General features: G+C 37.0%; 1 pseudogene; it reads left to right on the top strand.

Annotated features, from left to right (window-relative positions):
• The first annotated feature begins 534 nt into the window (after positions 1-534).
• Positions 535-15,031, top strand: part of LOC140855934 (uncharacterized) — a 46,865-nt pseudogene continuing 32,368 nt past the window's right edge.

Here is a 15,031-nt window from a genome sequence, read left to right as displayed (position 1 = left end):
TCAATGCCTAGAAAGAAGTGTAATGGACTAAGATCTTTGACTAAGAATTTGGCAGAAAGAGCAGTGATAAGTTCTTGAAATTGGTCAGGATTTCATCTAGTAATCAGTAAGTCATCTACATAAACCAAAACATATAGAACCTAGATGCCCTGCTTGTAAATAAATAGAGGGTGATCTGACTTGAGTGATGAAAACTAACAAATGTGAAGAAGTTGAAAAGCTCAAGTGTACCATGCTCTAGGGGCCTGTTTGAGCCCATAGATTTCTTTAGATGACATACATAGTCTGGCTTCTTAGGATCAACAAAACTAGGAGGTTGGGACATGAAAACATCCTCTTGAAGAGATCCATGGAGAAAAGTATTGTTGACATCCAATTGCCGAATAGACCAATTGTGAGAACTAGTCTGATGGTAGTAGACTTGACTACAGGACTGAAGGTATTGTGATAATCCAAGCCAGGCTTTTGATGAAAATCTTTTGCAACTAGTCGAGTTTTATATCTATCCACAGAGCCATCAAGTTTCCATTTGACATGAAATACCCTCTTATTGCTAACAACATTCTGAGAAGGATGAGGAGGGACAAGGTCCCATGGGTGTTGATGCAGGAGAGCATTGAATTCTTGAGTCATAGCCTCACACCACTATGGATGTTTAAGAGCTTGAGAAGCACAGGTGGGCTCCACTGAAGGAGGCAATGGATGGATGGTTGTGTGAAATAATTTTTTGGATTTGTAAATACTGTACATTGCTCTTGTTCTCATTGAGTGAGTTCTGATGGGATGTGGCAATTGCATGGGAGAGTGAGAATCAGAAGTAAATGATGTTGCACGTGCCAAATTAGGAGATGAGGAAGACATGTTGGTATTTTGGTTAGAGTCAGTTGCGGGTGTTGGTGAAGGTCAAGCAGGTGAGCTAGTGCAAGTCGGTTGAGTTGGTGAAGGTCAAGAATAGTCATAGGTGGGGAAGGGATAAAGGTAAGGGTATCTGGTAGTGTTGTAGTGGGAGTAGGACTCTTTGTAGAAGGAGAGGAATTGGCCTTTGAGCTGGTTGTTGAGGAGGGTTGGCATGCACACTTGGGACATATCCATAAGCTAGGCAGAAAAATAATAATCTTGCAAAATAGAACAACTAGAATCAAAGGGGAAAATTATTTCATCAAAGACAACATGTCGCGAAACAAAAATTTTGGAAGTGGATGGATCAAAACACTTATATGCATGGTGTTAAGTGGAGTAACCAACAAAGACACGTGGACGGGACCTTGGTTCCAATTTATTTTTGCTATATGGATGTAACCAAGAAAAACAAAGAGGACCAAAAATTCTAAGTTTCAAGTAGTTCGGACTCCAATTAAATAGAATATGCAAAGGGCTTTTTGAATTCAACACAGAGCTAGGCAAACGATTAATAAGATAAGTGGCAGTAAGAAAAGCATTTGGCCAAAAGCTTAAAGGAACACAAGCATGTGATAAGAGAGCAAGTCTAGTTTCTACGATGTGTCTGTGTCTCCTTTTAGTAGTTCCCATGATTTGAGGAGTGTGTGGAGGTGAAACAAAATATGAAATACCAAGCTTAGCAAAGAATTAATGTTTGACTTTAAAGTATTCACTTCCTCCATTAGTGTAAATGCAAACAATTTTAGTCTTGAAATAATTTTCAACTAAGGCCTGGAATTTAGGAAACACAAAAAAGACTTCACTTTTATTTTGCAAGGGATAAAGCCATACATATTTGCTGAAATGATCAACAAAAATAACATAAAAATGATAACCTTTAGTTGAAGTAATAGGAATAGGACTCCAAACATTAGAGTACAATAAATCAAGAGGACCCCTACTTTGTGATGTTGACATACCAAATGGAAGACGATGACTCTTAGACAACTGGCAAGGTTGACACAATGACAATGACTGATGGTCAGACACTGATAGAGAATATTCCTTGACAATTTGCTATAAAACCTTGGAAGATGGATGCCCAAGCCGTGCATGCTAGTTTGGAAAGGTGGTTCATTCTCCAACTAGTGCAAGTGGTTTTGAGGTAGTAACATGAAGGGTGGACGGCAGATGGTAGACACCTCCTTTATTCGACCCGTGCAACAGAGTCACCCCCTTGGTTTGATCCTTAATCAAAAAATGTGAAGGATGAAATTCAATTAGTGTATTGTTTGACTTGCAGAATTGAGAAACAGATATGAGATTTTTGGCTAGAGAAGAAACACATCGTATTAGTTAGAATAAAAAAAGATTTTGGAGTATTGAGAGTAGTGGAGCCAACATGTGTGATTTTCAAACCTAAACCGTCACCTACTATCACCACAGGACCATCATATTCAAAGTGAATGGCCAAATTATTGAGATCAATTGTGATGTGATGAGAGGCACCGAAATCCAACAACCAATGCTTAGATGAATCTTCAGAAGCAGCATAATTGACCATGGGATGCTGCATGAGTTGAGGACAGTGCTTTGTAACGTGACCAATTAAATCATAGTACTAGCATTTAGGTGGGGGTCGACTAGAGCGATTACCAAAATTGTTGTTATTGTTATTTTTTCTCCCATGGTTGTTGTTTTGATTACTGTACTACCCATGATTCTAATAATTATTGGAGTTCCCAGAATTGTTTGAGTAGCCTGAGTTGGTGGAGCATCCACCTCTATTGTTTTTCCCATTCCTATAGGAGTTCTCATTAGAACCTTGGCCTGTTTTCTGAGTATAGTTTGCAGCAACAGAGATATTTCAAACAAGGATTCCTCCCTCTTCAAATATTCTTCATGTGCAACTAATTTATCATGCAAATCTTCGAAGGACAATGGATTATTGCGTGTGCGAATCTCAGCAGTAATCTCTTTAAAGTCTGGACCAAGCCCATTGAGGACATATAGGGTGATATCTTCAAGTGATAATGACCTGTCAATGATTGCCAGTTTGTCGGCAATGATTTTGATGGAGTGAATATAATTTGTCATAGATTTGGAGCCGTGAGTCATATTTTGAAGGCGCTCCTTAAGGCATATAATGCGAGAGTGTGAGCAATTGGCATAAAGATTAGCCAAAGTTGTCCAAGCTTTCTGTGAGGTCTAGGAGACAAGAGGCACCATAGATTCAAAGATGGATGTGATGATTGCATGTCGAAGTAATCGATCTTGGCAAATCCATGAGTGAACGCTGGGTTTGAGAAGGTTTTGTCACCTTCAGTGATAGTTTTGGAAGGTTTGGCAACACCTCCATCTCTATAATCTAGCAGATCATATCCAATGAGTAAGGACATGAATTGAGCACACCAAGAAGAATAGTTGCTTGCTGTGAGTTTGAACGGCAACTGAGTTGCTGCATTTATAGCAATGAGCTGAGATGAGTTTAACTCAAGATTTGGAGAGGAAGAAATCACAACAAGCGAAGCAGAGTCTGAGCTTGACATTCTCTTTTGAGTTAGAAGCTCTGATATCATATAAAAACTTAACAGAAGTTTTCTGAAAAGTGCTTCCCCCTATTCATTGATGATTTCTATCATATATACAGAGATACATGATGTTATAGCCCAAAGCCCAAGCCCATCTAGCAAGACCCAAGCCCAGGAAAAAAAATAAAAATAAAAACAGAGAAAAATCGGGAAGAAGACTCCCGATAGGAGTCTTCTTCTCCGGCAAGACCTGGGTGAATCGGGAGTCCTAGGACCTCTCGAAGTCCTAGGGCCCTCTATAAAAAGACCTCCCATTTCCTTAGAAACCAAACATCGGCCCTCTACCCCTCTCTTTCTCCCTGTTTTTCCCGATTGGAGCCGCGGACACTCATCTTGTTCTCGCCATGATTGCTCGTCGGTGGGGTCACCGGAGGCCGAAGTGAGTTCTCCTTCTCTTCCTCTTTTCTTTCTCCTTCTCCCCGTGCCTTTGTGTGCGACTGCCGGCGACGGTTGTCGCCAATTTTTTGTCAGAAAAGAGACCCCTGTTTTGGCTTCTTTTCCCTTGGATTTTCCGACGCCGGCGATCGCAATCGACCGCCGGCCATGCTTCTCCGTAACTGGGGGAGTGGCCCCCCTCTACCGCCGGCCTCCGCCATGACGGCCACGGCCTGCATGGCCCGGCAAAGGAGGGGACCCGCCGGTCCCCTGTTCTGGCCTGGAAGGAGCCCGAGAAGAAAACAGAAGAAAAGAAGAAAAGAAAAAAAAAGAAGAAAAAGAAGAAAAGAAAAAAAAATGGAGAGAGAAAAAGAAAAGGGAGAGAGAAACTTTCTCTCCCTGCTTTCTCTCTCTTAGATTTTTTTAGGATTTATGGAATTAAAAAAAATATATATATAATAAATAATAATAATATAATAATAATAATTAAAAAAAATATAAAGAGGATTTTCATGGATTAGTCCGAAAATCCTGGATACTGTCGTCAAGTTGATCCATGTGGGGACATTAGATTTTAATAAATTTTAATCATTTTTAATTCGATAAAATTTTGATTAAAGATATGATATTTGACGTATCAGGTTCAGAGAGAGATTTTCAAGACTTCTAGAATTCTTAGTTTGAATTTTCTTTTGAGGTAAGTAGTGTTTACTTTTATTGAATTTATCTGGTAAATTATAAATTTTGAATTTAATAAATTTATGCATGCTTGTGATTGAAAATATTATTTAAAATAATTGTTGAAATTATTTATGATTGAAGTTAATTGTAGAAATTATATATGATTGAAATTAATTGTTGAACAATTATTATGATGATGTATGATCATAAAGAATGATATGATTGATTTGACTTGAATATCATTTATTTATGTTATTTTTAAAAATAATATAAGAATTGGAAGATAATATGAAATTGACAATCTGACTGTGTGAAGGACCCCGCCAATGGGGGCATATACGTTGGCAATTGATTGTCCTGAGGATTTATGTCGCCAACGAGACTAGCGACATGTCGCCAGAGAGACCAGCGACAAACCGCCAGCGAGATCAGCGGTTCTAAAGGACTTGGCTGCCAGATGATTCGCAGCCCACCACAAATAGATACGCGGTATTATGACCCTACTACAGGGATAATGTGGTCATAGTCATGGTTGGTAAGAAGAACTTAAGAAATTGATGAATTTAAGATGATAAGCATAATTTGAAATTATGATGAATTGAATTTTATATGATTGATAGTATGATTATGATTTCATGAAATTACATATTGATTTTTGTTATTATCAGTAAATCGTTATGTATAGTATTATTGCCTGATTCATTCAGTTAAAGGTATACACTGCTTACTGGGCTATTTAGCTCATGATGAGTTTTATATTTTTCTTACAGATCCAGAAAATTAGCATGATGCGGAATTTTGGTTGGGAGAGCGATTAGAGATGGAGTTAGCTCTTTTGATTTAGAATTTTCTCAGAATTGATTCAAGACTTTTTTTTTTTAGTGTTGACTTTGTCAGACAATTGTTTTTCTTTTGGACACTGAGTTTTGATTTGTTATTTGAACTAAGATTTGATTGTTAAAAATTGAAAAATTATTTAACTTTATGTGTAAGATATCATGATGAGATGCCTTGCATGCTTATGGAAAAAGTATTCTATGAGTATGCGGTGGTTGTCATGACCCTCGATTCAAATCTCAGGTCGGGGGCGTGACAATTTATATGGTATCAGAGCATAAGTAGATAGATAAAGACATGTAGAATAGAGTGAGCGAGTGATGGGTAGATATTAGGAAATTGAAAGGCTAGTTATGATGATTATGATTTGACCTGTCTCAAGTAAGTTATAACCTTATTAAGGATAAGTTATTATCTCAAATTTATCATAGGTCAATATGCCTCCATGACGAACGAAGAATACTCAAAAAGCGGTAGGAGGGACATCAAATCCACTTGGCGATAATACTCCCCAATTAAATAGCGGCACAACTCAGCAGGAAGGAATCCTTGATCCTACCGAAAATACTCCGACAGTACAAGAGGAGCCGAATATGACTCAACTAATGCAAACTCTGATCGGAGTAGTTCAAACACAGCAATAGTTACTTCAACAACAACATGCACAGCCACGTCAGCATTTTCCACCGACACCTGGACATGGAGAATATCCAATGCAGAGAAACAATATCGTCAAATTTAAGAAGCTAGCCCCTCCAGCCTTCAAGGGGACCATCGAGCCACTGGAAGCAGATAACTGGATTATAGAAATGGAGAAGGCATTCGCCGTGCAAGAATGCCACGATGAAGAGAAGATCCGCTTCACAGTATATCTGTTACAAGGCGAGGCATACAACTGGTGGCGTATACTGGAACAAAAATATGAGCATGATAGGATACCACTCACTTGGGAGAGATTTTGAGATGAATTCTTTGACAAGTACTTCCCCCGAAGTGTCAGAATATAGAAAGAGCAGGAGTTCATTCATCTGAAACAAGGGAACAGATCTGTTGCAGAATATGAAGCTAAATTCACGGAGTTAGCCAAGTTTGTTCCAAGATTAGTTGAGATTGAGCAAGACAGAGTACACAAATTTGAAATAGGACTGAAGATAGAAATCAGAAAACAAGTTGTACCTTATGAGTTAACTACTTATGCCTCAGTTGTGAATAAAGCTTTAATAATTGAGAGAGAAGTTAATGAAGCACATGCGGAGAGAGAACGGAATCAGAAGAAGAGAAATAGATTTGGTGGAACTCAAGGATGAAATCAGAACAATAAGGATCCAGCAAAGAAGCCAACAATTAATAAGAATCATGAGAATGAGGCAGCTAGATGTTCGAGATGTGGCCGAAGAGAGCATGAGTCTTCTAATTGCCCATGGAATACTGGTTCTTGTTTTAGATGTGGACAGAAAGGACACAAGATTGTAGATTGCCCCCAGAGGGATGAGAATAGACCTACACAAACAAAGGATGGAGGTCAAAGGTTGAAAACTCAAGGAAGGATCTATGCACTCACACAACAAGATGCTCAAGCCTCTAATACTGTGGTGACAGGTATCATTCCTGTATCTGGTATTCATGCTTCAGTTTTGTTTGATTCTGGTGCTACACACTCCTTTATATCCACTACTTTTATTAGACAACATGATATAGTATGTGAACCCATGAAAACCAAATTATATGTTGAGACACCAGTAGGTGGTATTTTGAGTACCGAAAGTGTGTGCAAGTCATGTAGTATCAGAATAGGAGAAAGAGAATTACCGACAGATTTGGTGGTCCTAGACATGCATGATTTCGATGTCATTCTAGGAATGGATTGGCTTGCTACTTACATGCCTCTGTGGATTGTTACGGAAAGAGAGTGAACTTTCACATACTAGAAGAATTAACATTCAGTTTCGATGGAAGTACAGGAACCACCCCTCCACGTATTATTTCATTTGTGCAAGCTAGACAGATGCTAAGAAAGGGATGTAGAAGTTACCTAGTATCAATAAAGAATAAAGAACATGATGAATTGAAGTTACATGATATTTCTATCATAAATAAATTTTCAGATGTATTCATTGATAATTTAACCGGACTACCACCAGACAGAGAAATTGAATTTACCATTGAGTTGGCACCCAATAACAGTCCGATTTCTAAAGCTCCTTACAGAATGGCCCCTTTGGAGTTGAAGGAGTTAAAAGATCAATTACAGGATTTATTGGATAAAGATTTTATAAGGCCTAGTGTATCTCCTTGGGGAGCTCCAGTCTTATTTGTGAAGAAGAAGGATGGTAGTATGAGACTTTGTATCGACTATAGAGAGTTGAATAAGAATACTATCAGAAATAAGTATCCTCTACCTCGGATCGATGATTTGTTTGATCAGCTGCAAGGTGCACAAGTCTTTTCTAAAATTGATCTTCATTCAGGATATCATCAGTTAAAAATCAAAATAGAAGACATACCAAAGACTGCATTTAGAACTCATTATGGACATTATGAATTTCTAGTGATGCCATTTGGATTAACCAATACTCCAGCAGCCTTTATGAATTTAATGAACAGAATATTCAGATCCTATCTTGATAAGTTTGTTATCGTATTTATTGACGATATCTTGATATATTCAAGAAGCAAATTGGAGTATGAAGAACATATACGGTGTGTACAACAAACATTGAGGAAAGAAAAACTTTATGCCAAATTTAAGAAGTGTGAATTTTGGTTGGACAAAATAATCTTTTTAGGACACATCGTATCTAAAGATGGAATTTTTGTGGATCCGGTAAAAGTGGAAGCTGTGATGCAGTGGAACAGACCTACAAATATCTCTGAGATTCGAAGCTTTCTAGGAATGGCAGGATATTACAGATGATTTGTAGAAGGATTCTCCCACATAGCTGCACCTTTGACTCGTCTTACTCAAAAAGGGGTTAAATTCGAGTGGACCGAAGATTGTGAATAGAGTTTTCAAGAGTTAAAACAATGATTAGTTTCAGCCCCTATCCTTACTATACCAACAAGAGATGAAGGATTCATAATATATAGTGATGCATCTAAAAAGGGACTCAGCTGTGTATTGATGCAACATGGTAAGGTAGTGGCTTACGCCTCAAAGCAATTGAAACCATATGAACAGAATTATCCGACACATGATTTGAAATTAGCTGCGGTGATTTTTGCCCTAAAAATTTGGAGACATCATTTATACGGTGCGCAGTGTGAAGTATTTACGGATCATAAGAGTTTGAAGTATATTTTTATGCAGAAAGAATTAAACATGAGACAGAGAAGGTGGTTAGAACTGTTGAAAGATTATGATTTAACAATCCATTATCATCCAGGAAAAGCTAATGTTGTTGCTGATGCCCTTAGTAGAAAATCTGTGGGAAATTTGGCGGTTTTAATCACACATCAAAGCCAATTATTGGAGGATATAAGAAAACTGGAATTAGACATCCGAATATATGACTCAACAGTACGGTTAGCCAACATGAGGGTTCAGCCAACACTCATTGAAAGAATTACAGTTGCCCAGAATGATGATCCACAACTGATGAAAATAAGGAATTCAGTGGAAGCTGGTGTTCAATCTGAATTCAAGATACATGATGATGGTTCGTTGAGGTTCGAAAATAGAATTTGCATACCCAATGATTCAGTACTCAAGCATGAAATACTTCAGGAAGCACATTAGACCAGTTATACAGTGCATCCGGGAGGTACTAAGATGTATAGAGACTTAAAAAAAATGTACTGGTGGAATAATATGAAGAGAGAGATCGCTCAACTCGTGGCTCAATGTTTGGTGTGTCAACAAGTTAAAGTTGAACATTAGAGACCTGCGGGACTACTTCAACCTCTTGATATTCCAGTATGGAAGTGGGAACATATCACTATGGATTTTATAACTGGACTACCGAAGACTCCCAGTAAAAATAATGCAGCCTGGGTGATTGTGGACCGATTGACAAAGTCTGCACACTTTCTACCAATTAGAGTTGGATTTACTTTGGAAAGACTAGCAAAGTTATATATGAAAGAAATTGTTAGGCTACATGGAATTTCAATGACCATCGTATCGGATCGAGACATCAGATTTGTATCACAATTTTGGAAGAGCTTACACAAGGCATTAGGAACAAAATTAAACTTCAGTACAGCTTTTCATCCACAGATTGATGGTCAGTTAGAGAGAACTATTCAGATCTTAGAAGATATGTTGAGAACCTATATTTTGGATATGAAAAGTTCATGGGATGAGCATCTACCTTTGATTGAGTTCGCTTACAATAACAGTTATCGGGCCAGCATTGGTATGGCACCTTATGAAGCATTATATGGTAGAAGATGTCGATCACCGATTCACTGGGATGATGTTGGTGAGCAGAGAATATTGGGTCTTGAACTTGTTCAACAAGCAGTCGAGAAGATTCAATTAATTAAAGAACGACTTCGGGCAGCACAAAGCAGACAGAAAAGTTATGCAGATAACAGGAGACGAAAATTAAAATTTCAAGTCGGTGATCATGTATTTCTCAAAGTATCTCCTTCAAAAGGAATCTCAAGATTTGGTATTCGTGGCAAATTGAATCCTAGATATGTGGGTCCATTTGAGATTTTAGAAAGAATTGGTGAGGTGGCTTATAGACTTGCCTTACCACCTTCACTTGCAGGAGTACATAATGTTTTTCATGTTTCTATGTTAAAGAAATATTTACCAGACCCAAGTCACATCGTGGAACTTGAACCAGTGCAAGCCAGAAAAGATCTATCATATGAAGAATATCCGATACGGATCATGGACCGTAAAGAACAAGTGCTGAGACATCGCAACATTTCTTATGTCAAGGTACAGTGGAGTCGACATTCGGAAAGAGAAGCTACTTGGAAACTAGAGGAAGAAATGAAGCAAAAATATCCCCAGCTCTTCGAGACTACAGGTATGAAAAATTTCGAGGATGAAATTTCTTTTAGGGGTGAAGAATGTTATAGCCCAAAGCCCAAGCCCATCTAGTAAGACCCAAGCCCAGGAAAAAAAAAACAAAAATAGGAAAAAATCGGGAAGAAGACTCCTTCCTTCTCCGGCGAGATCTGGGTAAATCGGGAGTCCTAGGACCTCTCGAAGTCCTAGGGTCCTCTATAGAAAGACCTCCCCTTTCCTTAGAAACCGAATATCAGCCCTCTACCCCTCTCTTTCTCCCTGTTTTTCCCGATTGGAGCCGTGGACACTCATCTTGTTCTCGCAGTGATTGCTCGCCGGTGGGGTCACCGGAGGCTGAGGTGAGTTCTCCTTCTCTTTCTCTTTTCTTTTCCCTTCTCCCCGTGCCTTTGTGCGCGACTGCCGGCGACGGTTGTCGCTGATTTTTGGTCGAAAAAGAGATCCCTGTTTTGGCTTCTTTTTCTTGGATTTTCCAGCACCGGCGATCGCAATCGACCGCCGGCCATGCTTCTCCGTAACCGGGGGAGTGACCCCCCTCTGCCATCGGCCTCCACCGTGGCGGCCGTAGCTTGAATGGCCCGACAAAGGAGGGGACCCGCCGGTCCCCTATTCCGGCCTGGAAGGAGCCCGAGAAGAAAACAGAAGAAAAAGAAGAAAAGAAAAAAAAAAGAAGAAAAAGAAGAAAAGAAAAAAAAGGAGAGAGAAAAAGAAAAGGGAGAGAGAAACTTTCTCTCTCTACTTTCTCTCTCTTAGATTTTTTAGGATTTATGAAATTAAAAAAAATATAATAAATAATAATAATATAATAATAATAATTAAAAGAAATATAAGGAGATTTTCCATGGATTAGTCTGAAAATCCTGTATGCTATCGTCAAGTTGATTCATGTGGAGATATTAGATTTTAATAAATTTTAATTACTTTTAATTCGATAAAATTTTGATTAAAAATATGATATTTGACGTATCAGGCTCAGAGAAGGATTTTCAAGACTTCTAGAATTCTTAGTTTTGATTTTCTTTTGAGATAAGTAGTATTTATTTTTATTGAATTTATCTGGTAAATTATAAATTTTGAATTTAATAAATTTATGCATGCTTGTGATTGAAAATATTATTTAAAATAATTGTTGAAATTGTTTATGATTGAAGTTAATTGTAAAAATTATATATGACTGAAATTAATTGTTGAACAATTATTATGATGATGTATGATCACAAAGAATGATATGATTGATTTGACTCGAATATCATTTATTTATATTATTTTTGAAAATAATATAAGAATTGGAAGATAATATGAAATTGACAATCTGACTGTGTAAAAGACCCCACCAATGGAGGCATATACGTTGGTAATTGATTATCCTAAAGATTTATGTCGCCAGCGAGACCAGTGACATGTCACCAGAGAGACCAACGACAAACCACCAGCGAGACCAGCGGTTCCAAAGGACTTGGCTGCCAGATGATTCGCAGCCCACCGCAAGCAGATACGTGGTATTATGACCCTGCCATAGGGATAATGTGGTCATAGTCATGGTTGGTAAGAAGAACTTAAGAAATTGATGAATTTAAGATGATAAGCATAATTTAAAATTATGATGAATTGAATTTTATATGATTGATAGTATGATTATGATTTCATAAAATTATATATTGATTTTTGTTATTATCAGTAAATCATTATGTATAGTATTATTGCTTGATTCATTCAGTTAAAGGTATACACTGCTTACTAGGCTATTTAGCTCATGATGAGTTTTATGTTTTTCTTATAGATCCAGAAAATTAGCATGATGCGGGATTTTGGTTGGGAGAGCGATTAGAGATAGAGTTAGCTCTTTTGATTTAGGATTTTCTCAGAATTGATTCAAGATCTTTTTTTTTTTTTTAGTGTTGACTTTGTCAGACAATTATTTTTCTTTTGGACACTGAGTTTTGATTTATTATTTGAACTAAGGTTTGATTGTTAAAAATTGAAAAATTATTTAACTTTATGTGTAAGATATCATGATGAGATGCCTTGCATGCTTATGGAAAAAGTATTCTATGAGTATGCGGCGGTTGCTATGACCCTCGATTCAAATCTCGGGTCGGGGGCGTGACACATGAGCTGATAAGTTACAAGAAAAGTTTAAAAAATAAATTACAGATAATAAGATACAAGTGAGTTGATATAGAAACAAGAAGTTGTTGATACAATTAAATTTAAATTCAAAACTATCTAACTGATCTCTAATAGTAGAGCCATGATGACGTGGGTTAGTTATGATAGAATTATCTTTAATACATACTTGAGGAGAAAGATCTGTGCAAAAAGGACCCTAAGCTTTATGGTTTGCTTGCCTGCTCTTCTATCGTATTCTTCTTCTTGGTGTGGAATCATTCCTTGTTTCTATCTTTTAATAAGTATTCCTTTTTTTTCTATGTTGGGTTCTTGGACGTCACCTTTCCCTTGAGGCTTTTCTTGAGTTTGCTCAATGGAATCTTGGTGTTTGTTTGTTTGTCTCGTTTGGCTTAATTTGGTGGTGCATGGTCTCGGAGTTGAATTTAATGTTCTCTTTCTTCTATACAAGATAGCCTCTTGGTTATTTTTTTGGTGGAGAAAATACGTTGCTTTTTTGGTTTTCTCTAGTTTTCTTCAGTTTGTTCATGGGATCTTCATATTTTTTCTTTCAAATTTCTTTTTCAGACCTTTATTTCAGATTTCTTGTCCTTAGTTTCTTGGATTCCTCTTGGCTAAATCTCGAGTTTGTTCATGGGATCTTGATATTGTTGGATGTAACATTTATGTGAGATTTGGGTTCTTTTCCCTGATTCAGATTCGTTTGCAAACCTTGATTTCAAGTTACTTGTTTCTTTATTACTTTGCAGGGTTATCTCTCTTTTTCTTATTGCATGCTATATAAACATACCTGGTCATATATTATTCTCCATGTTCATAATAGAGGGAAATCTAAATATAAAATATGGATTAGATGAAGAATGAGATAAAAGATTGTCTATAGAAGGTGTAAGGCTAACTCTGCAGTTGGATTAATTGTCTTATGCCGAACTAAATATTGGAAGCCAATTCCAATGATTCCATTAGTTAAACTTCTAATTGTGTTCCTTCCCTTATGAGTTGTCCGCTAATTCTACATGCCAAATTGCTCTAATTCTGATAACCTCTCACTGTTTAGTTAGTCAAAGACAAAAAATGCCCCTTGTACTTTTTCACTTAATGAAACAGGCATAAGGAAGGCACGAAATCATGGAAGCATACCGATCAGCCATTTGCAGATGTTACTACCCAAATACTAGTAACAGACACTAGAGATGGCAGCCAGGAGCTAATTGGCTGGAGGAGAACCCTCACCTATTTTAATGGGGAAGAGAAAACCAATTGGAGAATGCTTGAATACATCATCCCTTCGGGGCATAGTTTGGGTGATCTTAAGATATGCTTTTGTGAGCCTTAAATGAAAGAATGGTGCCCTACAAGCCAATCACATACGAGATGCAATAAGATATTTTCTATAATTTATCTTTCAGACTCATGTAATTGACATTAATTTATTAATAAAATAGATATTTTTGATTCATTGTACACTGTATCTTATTATTTTAAGATTATAATGAATTCTATAGGTCCGAACAATGATTTTAGGACTGTGATGAGATCATACCAGTGAGACCTAAATCTTTGATAGCCATGATCTAAAAGATTTTTACTCATTGGTTCATTGAGTCGGAGATCAATGATATTGGTAAGACTAGCATGTCCTATATCTACTCAGAAATGAGGATGGTTGATCTCACAACTACTTATGTGGTGACACTAATACAAGAATATGGATGCTCATTAGAGAATGAGTTCATTGAATAGACCTACAAGAGAATATCAGATGGAGTCTTATTTATATATCAATTGATGATTCTCTAGTGGGAGTTGTGTAAGTGATCCTTTGACCTGAGATCGCCATGGTACCTTATGTACATGGATTTATATTTTGGTTCACTTCCTAACTTGGTTGTTTGATTCATGTATGGGGTATTCTGGATGTGGTGAAATATATATAAAGATTATGAGTGATCAATAAGGGATCAGTCACTCTTAATAAAGGGAGCAAACATCCTATGTGATCTTATAGTTTGATGATTCTTGAAGTCTTTGGCTAAAGCAGGATGATAATTAGAAAAGAATTTCTAATATATCATCAACTGAATCGTCACCTTTTGTTCGAGATACATAAAGATAAGTGATTAGGTTTGACATATTTTCATGTCCACAGCTCATCTAGGATGTTGTTTGACGGAAGGATTGAATTACACAGTAACTTACCACTGAAGGATATTTTGATAATTTTTCATCAAAATTTTAAATCTTTTGGATAGTCATGACACATTGCTAGATGTCAATTTTAATTTATAGACTCATCAAAATTAAAAGAGTTTAATTTTGAAATTAATTAGAAAGAGTCCTAATTGATTGGGACTTTTTAGGTGACCTAATTTGATCGGATTAGGATTTTATCGAAAGTCTTGATCCACTGCTGGCTAGATTTGGAACCCAATGGATCACACACTTTGAAATTTAATATTGATTTGATTTAATTAGAATTTAATATAAATTTTAAGGGTTAATTTGATATGCTAGCATTAACCCAAGTTCTTAAATTGGTTTAGATCAAGTGTTTGAGCTA

The sequence above is a fragment of the Elaeis guineensis genome, chromosome 1, assembly GCF_000442705.2.
Source record: "Elaeis guineensis isolate ETL-2024a chromosome 1, EG11, whole genome shotgun sequence".
Lineage (NCBI taxonomy): Eukaryota > Viridiplantae > Streptophyta > Magnoliopsida > Arecales > Arecaceae > Elaeis > Elaeis guineensis.
This window is presented reverse-complemented; position numbering and strand designations above follow the sequence as displayed.